Source organism: Siphateles boraxobius, unplaced genomic scaffold (genome assembly GCF_051911475.1).
Source record: "Siphateles boraxobius isolate OS27281-9 unplaced genomic scaffold, OSU_SipBor_1 46, whole genome shotgun sequence".
Lineage (NCBI taxonomy): Eukaryota > Metazoa > Chordata > Actinopteri > Cypriniformes > Leuciscidae > Siphateles > Siphateles boraxobius.
In genome coordinates, this window is record NW_027509097.1 from 11,807,615 (window position 1) to 11,813,709 (window position 6,095).

Here is a 6,095-nt window from a genome sequence, read left to right on the forward strand (position 1 = left end):
ACTCATGTCGATTGTGCATTACATGTAGTGTATGTGCCCACATCTCAGTGCCCACAAACACTACATAATGCATGTACCACGTTTTCTGTGAAAACGAAACCAACACACACATTCAGTCAGCTCAGGCCGACTGTGTTTTCAGTGCAGTAAATGTGCCCGCTGTCCCGCGCCCACATTATCTCACAGACATGTTGAACCCCACGGGGTTTTGTCCCACTCGCTCTCTCTCCGCAAACTGCCTTAGAGAAATCGAGCATGGCCAGCGACTCATGTCGATTGTGCATTACATGTTGAGAATGTGCCCACAACCCAGTGCCCACAAACACTACACTATGCATGTCCCGCGATTTCTGTAAAAACGAAACCACACATTCAGTCAGCTCAGGCAGATGGTGTTTTGAGTGTAGTAAATGTGTCCGCTGTCACGTGCCCACATTCACTCACAGACATGTTAAAACCCACGGTTTTCACCCCGCTCATTTCCTCTTCGCAAACTGCCATAGAGAAATCAAGCGCGGCCAGACCGCCCGCTGTGATCAGCGCGCTCCCCGCCTCAGATGCTGCAAGCACAGTGTTCATTTTACAGCACACCAGAGCTCTCCGGTCTCCACTACGTTGCGGCCAGAGCCCAGATTTCATTCTACCTCTAGCTATTCATGCAAATGCGTGGGTAAAGCTTCCCGGGGTGTCAGAATGGGTGCTGAACACTATAAAAAGAGGCTATTCGCTGCAGTTCGCTCGACGTCCCCACCGTTACACGGCGTGAGTCGAAACTACGGTAAAGAACGAGGTAGCTCATCTACTTCGAGCCGAAATAGCGAAACGACTGAGCAAAGGGGCCATAGAACCTTTATCTCAGGCTCAGAGCGAAGGGGGTCTATACAGCAGATATCTTCTGGTACCGAAAAAAGACGGGAGTCTCAGACCCATTCTAGATCTGTGACAGCTGAACAGAGTGCTTGTGAAACACCATTTCAGAATGCTTACAACCAGGAAAATCCTCGCGCAAGTTTGCCAAGAGGACTGGTTTATGTCAATAGATCTGAAAGACGCTTATTTCCAAATACAAATAGCGTCACGTCACAGGCGATTCTGGAGATTCGCCTTCGAGGGCCAGGCATATCAATACACAGTCCTGCCGTTCGGCCTGTCCCTGGTACCCCGTACATTTACAATGTGCATGGACGCGGCTCTCGCATCCCTGAGACTTCGGGGCATGCGAGTTTTGAACTACTTGGACGATTGGCTGATTCTAGCTCGATCACACTCAGAGCTCATAGAACACAGGACCATATTACTCGAGCATCTCGAGAATCTGGGTCTCACAGTCAATTGGGCGAAAGGTTCGCTGTCTCCCAGTCAGAAAATGTCTTTTCTGGGCACAGAACTGGACTCACTGTCTGACAGCACGTCTGTCGCCGGAGCGCGGACTGGACATTCAGCGCGCCGCCAAATCCTTCCGCCGCGGCACTATAGTCCCGCTCAAAAGGTTTCAGAAAATGCTGGGCCTCATGGCCTCAGCATCTTCGGTACTCCAGCTGGGTCTGCTTCGCATGCGCCCACTGCAGTTATGGCTGAAAGCGTGAGTTCCACCCCAGGCATGGACCTCCGGTCTGTTTCGCCTCAAGGTCGATCTGAAATGTGTCTCAGCTCTGGAACCTTGGAAAGCAACCGACTGGTATCAGTCAGGTGTGAGCCTGGGGACTTTCTCGAGTGTGAAGGGGCTGTCCACGAATGCCTCTACCTCGGGATGGGGAGCGCTGCTCGAGGGCAGATCGTTCTTTGGCCAGTGGTCAGAACGTGAAAAGCTTCTACACATAAACTGTCTGGAAATGATGGCAGTCGACAACGCGCTAAGGCGCTTCTGTCCCCAGATAAAAGGTCACCACGTCTTGGTCCGGTTGGACAACATGTCGGTGGTGGCATACATAAATCACCAGGGTGGCATCAGGTCCCGAAACCTTTACAGGCTGACGGAACGCCTCCTGGTCTGAGCTCAGCACAACCTGCTTTCACTTGAAAGCAGCGCATGTGCCTGGTCACCTGAATCTGTGACCGGACATACTGTCCAGAAACAACGTTCCAACAGGAGAGTGGTCGCTGCACCCGCAGACGATCCGACTGCAGTGGGAGACATTCGGCAGAGCGCAGGTGGACCTGTTCGCGTCCCAAGAGAGCGCTCACTGTCCAAAGTTTTTCTCCAAAAGCAGGGATGCGCTGGCCAACGTCTGGCCCCGCTGCCCTCTCTATGCCTTTCCCCCCGTCTCGCTCCTGCCTCAGGTGTTGGAACGAATCGGGGAAAACGGATGCTCAGTGCTGCTTATGGCTCCGCTCTGGACGAACCAGGCTTGGTTCCCAGTCCTGATGCAGCTGACCAGCACTGCCCGTGGCCTATACCAATGAGGAAAGACCTCCTCTCTCAGGCCAAGGGCTCGATTTGGCATCCTCGCCCGGAACTATGGTCCCTACATGCATGGGCCATCAACTGGTACCCGCTAACCTCCTGGAGGGAGTGTTGATCACGATCACGCAGGCTAGGGCCCCATCTACTAGACGGCTCTATTCCTTAAAATGGTCTGTGTTCTCTGGCTGGTGTCAAGCTCAGGGCTCGTCACCCCTAGACTGCGGGGTGACGGAAGTTCTCTCCTTCCTTCAAGAGCTACTGGATAAGGGCAGAACCCCATCCATGCTCAAAGTTTATGTGGCGGCCATAGTGGCGTTTACTAAACCGGCATCTGGCCAGTCACTGGGGAAGAACGACCTGGTCGTGCGATTCATCAAGGGAGCTAGGAGGCTGAATCCTCCCAGACCCCCTTCAGTCCCTGTGTGGGACCTTTATACGGTTTTGGAGGCCATGAAAAGTGCTTCATTCGAGCCAATCCATTTGTCAGACATGAAACATTTGTCTTTCAAAACAGTATTTCTTATGGCTCTCGCTTCAGTGAAGCGCATTGGGGTTTTACAAGCGCTTCCGGTAAGCGCGGCGTGTATGGAATTCGGGCCTAATGGTTCGAAAGTCATACTCAAACCAAGGCACGGGTACGTGCCTAAATCCCTCAACAGACCGATCAGGGCCCAGGTTATTTTCCTGTCTGCCCTTCCGGTTCACAGCGAGGAGAAGGATGCGAGTCTCCTTTGCCCTGTCAGGGCACTGAGAACTTATGTGTCCCGCCCCTCTGTTTTCAGACAGACCGAGTAGCTCTTTGTTTTGTTTAGCGGGCGTTCTAAGGGACTAGCCACATCAAAACAGAGCCTATCCAGGAGGATAGTCTATGCCATAGCGCTGGCTTACACTTTTAAGTGCCTGTAGTGTCCTTTGGGTGTCAGAGCGCACTCCACAAGAGGCGTAGCCAATTCGTCGGGGATGGTCTAGCGGGATTACCTTGCAGGATATCTGTACGGCGGCAGGCTGTGCCGGCTCAGAATGCTGAGTTTTGCTTGTGCATCACTCACTGATCGATAGAGCAACTCCATGGGTATTGAATGACCCGTACTGCTACCCAGTTCAGGCTGAACGCTTTTCACCCTGACTGCGTGGTGCACTGTTAATATGGTTAGCTCCCGTGGGATGCTATTTATAGGGAATGATGCTTCTAGCCTCTCTTCCCTGACTCTCTGTAAGTCCATGGTGATTATGCACTATATGAGCCCTGTGCTACTGCCCTTGGGACTTTGGTGTCGGATCCCAGTACGCACATCGTTTTACACTGTGTTCCCCATAGCGTAAAATATTACGCAGTACGAGAGATCCTCTCGTAAGAGAACGTACTCGGTTACTAACGTAACCTTGGTTCTCTCTATAAGAGGGAACAAGTACTGCGTATCTTGCCGTGCTTACAACATGCTCTGGTTCGCTTCGGCGATGAAAAACCAGTTTGTATCAGCCTGTCGAGCTATATTTATAGGTCAAGGCCATGCCTATTTCGGCGGGACGTGATGTAGTGGGCACGAATTGCCCCCATTGGATATGGCGTCACGCAGAGCCTCTCTCGATAGGCTGCTGCTGTTGCCGCAGGTCAGTCAATAGGCACGCAAGCTGTCTTGCCTATGTCTGCATGCTGCTGCAAGGCGTTTTACATTAATTCAAAATTAAGGATAATTTTTGGCTTCAGTATCTCAGGGAAAAGAGGTTTTCCCCATAGCGTAAGATATTACGCAGTACTCGTTCCCTCTTCTAGAGAGAACCGAGGTTACGTTAGTAACCGAGTACGTTTTCAACTAAAAACTGTAAACGTTTTAGTTTAAAAACCTTTACACGACAACAGCGTTTTGGGGGCCTGAAAATTTAAACATTTTAAAACGATGTCTCCATGTAAACTACAACCATGACTACAACCATGTGAATTTGTGAAACGGTGACGTCGTGTAGGTATTGCATGTTCAGTCGGTCGGCATGCGTAGGTGTACATAAATTGTGGACTCCCAGTCCATATTTTCCTGACATTTTGCCACTTTATAGTGCAGGGTCACTTGTAGTAATAAACCAACCCCATCGTCTGTCCAGACAAAATTGAAATTGCCATCTTGATTGTTGGTATTCACCACTCTGTGAATCAAGGGGGTAATCCGTCAGCCGGAAACTGAAGCCTCACGGGAGCCACCATTGTAGCAGAACTTCACCTGCTGTTAGCATTCCATTGACTCCCATTCATTTTGGCGTCACTTTGACCGCGAATAACTTTACATCTGAGGCGTCCAAATACTTCATTTGTCCATTATTTAGTTCTAAAGAAACATGACAATGTATAAAATGCTCCATTACTTTGTATCTTACGTTATGGCCCCGTAGAAGCCGTTTTTGTAAAAAATAGGCTAACGATTGCGTCACAACCACGCGACTCGGTGTCGCACTTTAGAGAAATTACCGTATAGACAGGAGGAGCAGCTCGCAGGCCATCTTTTACTGTCTATGAGGCAATCGGGGGGACATGCATAAAGTCAAGGGAAAAGCCCATAGAGAGTCCATAAAAGCAACGGGACAAAATATTTCAACAACGTTTTTGAGGAATTAAGTGATTCAGATTTGTCTTGGCACAGCTACTAAAAGATTTACAACTCTCAGACTGTCGTCAAGCTCAGTTTGAGCCTGCGCAGTCGCTCATCCATCAGGAAGGAAGTGCAATAATCGGGCTTCAGTTTTCTCCGTTGAAATCAATGGGGTCGCTGTGTCCATTTCTTTTACTGTCTATGAGAAGAATGCGTATGTACGCAGACGTGTAATGTTTCTTTACAAAGTGACATCGCCAACTACTGGCCTGGCATGCAAAATATAGTTTTTTTTCTTTTCATTTTGATAATAATGTTGTCTGTATGAGAAACCTTCAAAAAGCGTAAAGTGGAAAACTTTTTTTTGTTCTTAGTACATCATTGTTGTGTAAACATACCTTTAGTTGTAAAAAATACATGAACTGAAATGTTTGCTATATTATGCACATCATCCATTCAAGGCAATGGGAAGATTAATGCTTTTCATAATTGTGAATTTGAATGATGACGTCCACATGTCCCATGTCACAGTGGACCAAGACAGAGAGGAAAGTTATTTTATGGCTGAGGGTGAGCTTTACTTTTCCATAGACCAGCATTGTTTGTAATAATAGCTATTGAGCGTGTCATTGTGTAACATGATGGAGCCACAATACTTTCTATACTTGTCACTCTTAAGAATAAGAGTGACAAGATTCAATCAGAATGGCCTGGCCAAATGATACCTCTGATCTTTCACAGAAATGCATGAATGGCAAAGGATGATGTGGGTGTCCTGTCAGAGCAGAGTGTATTGACCATGTCAGTCGTATTCTCTGGAATGTGTGCTCCTTTTAAACCCACCTGATGACAACAACATGGGATGACAGGAAAAAAGACTTTCAGTTTTCTATCAAAAGTCTTTTTTTTTATCTACTGGAGAACGATATTTGAGATAAACACAAACTTCATCGATACAAATGTCTACTCATTTAGAATATGTTCATTCTCCTAGCTTAAAACAGTTTCAAACAACCTTGCAGCAGAAATGAGTGCCCTAAGCAAAGATGGAAGAATATAAAGCACAAACTCTTGGGGGTCCCGCACCAGCTGAGCAATTGAATTGAGTT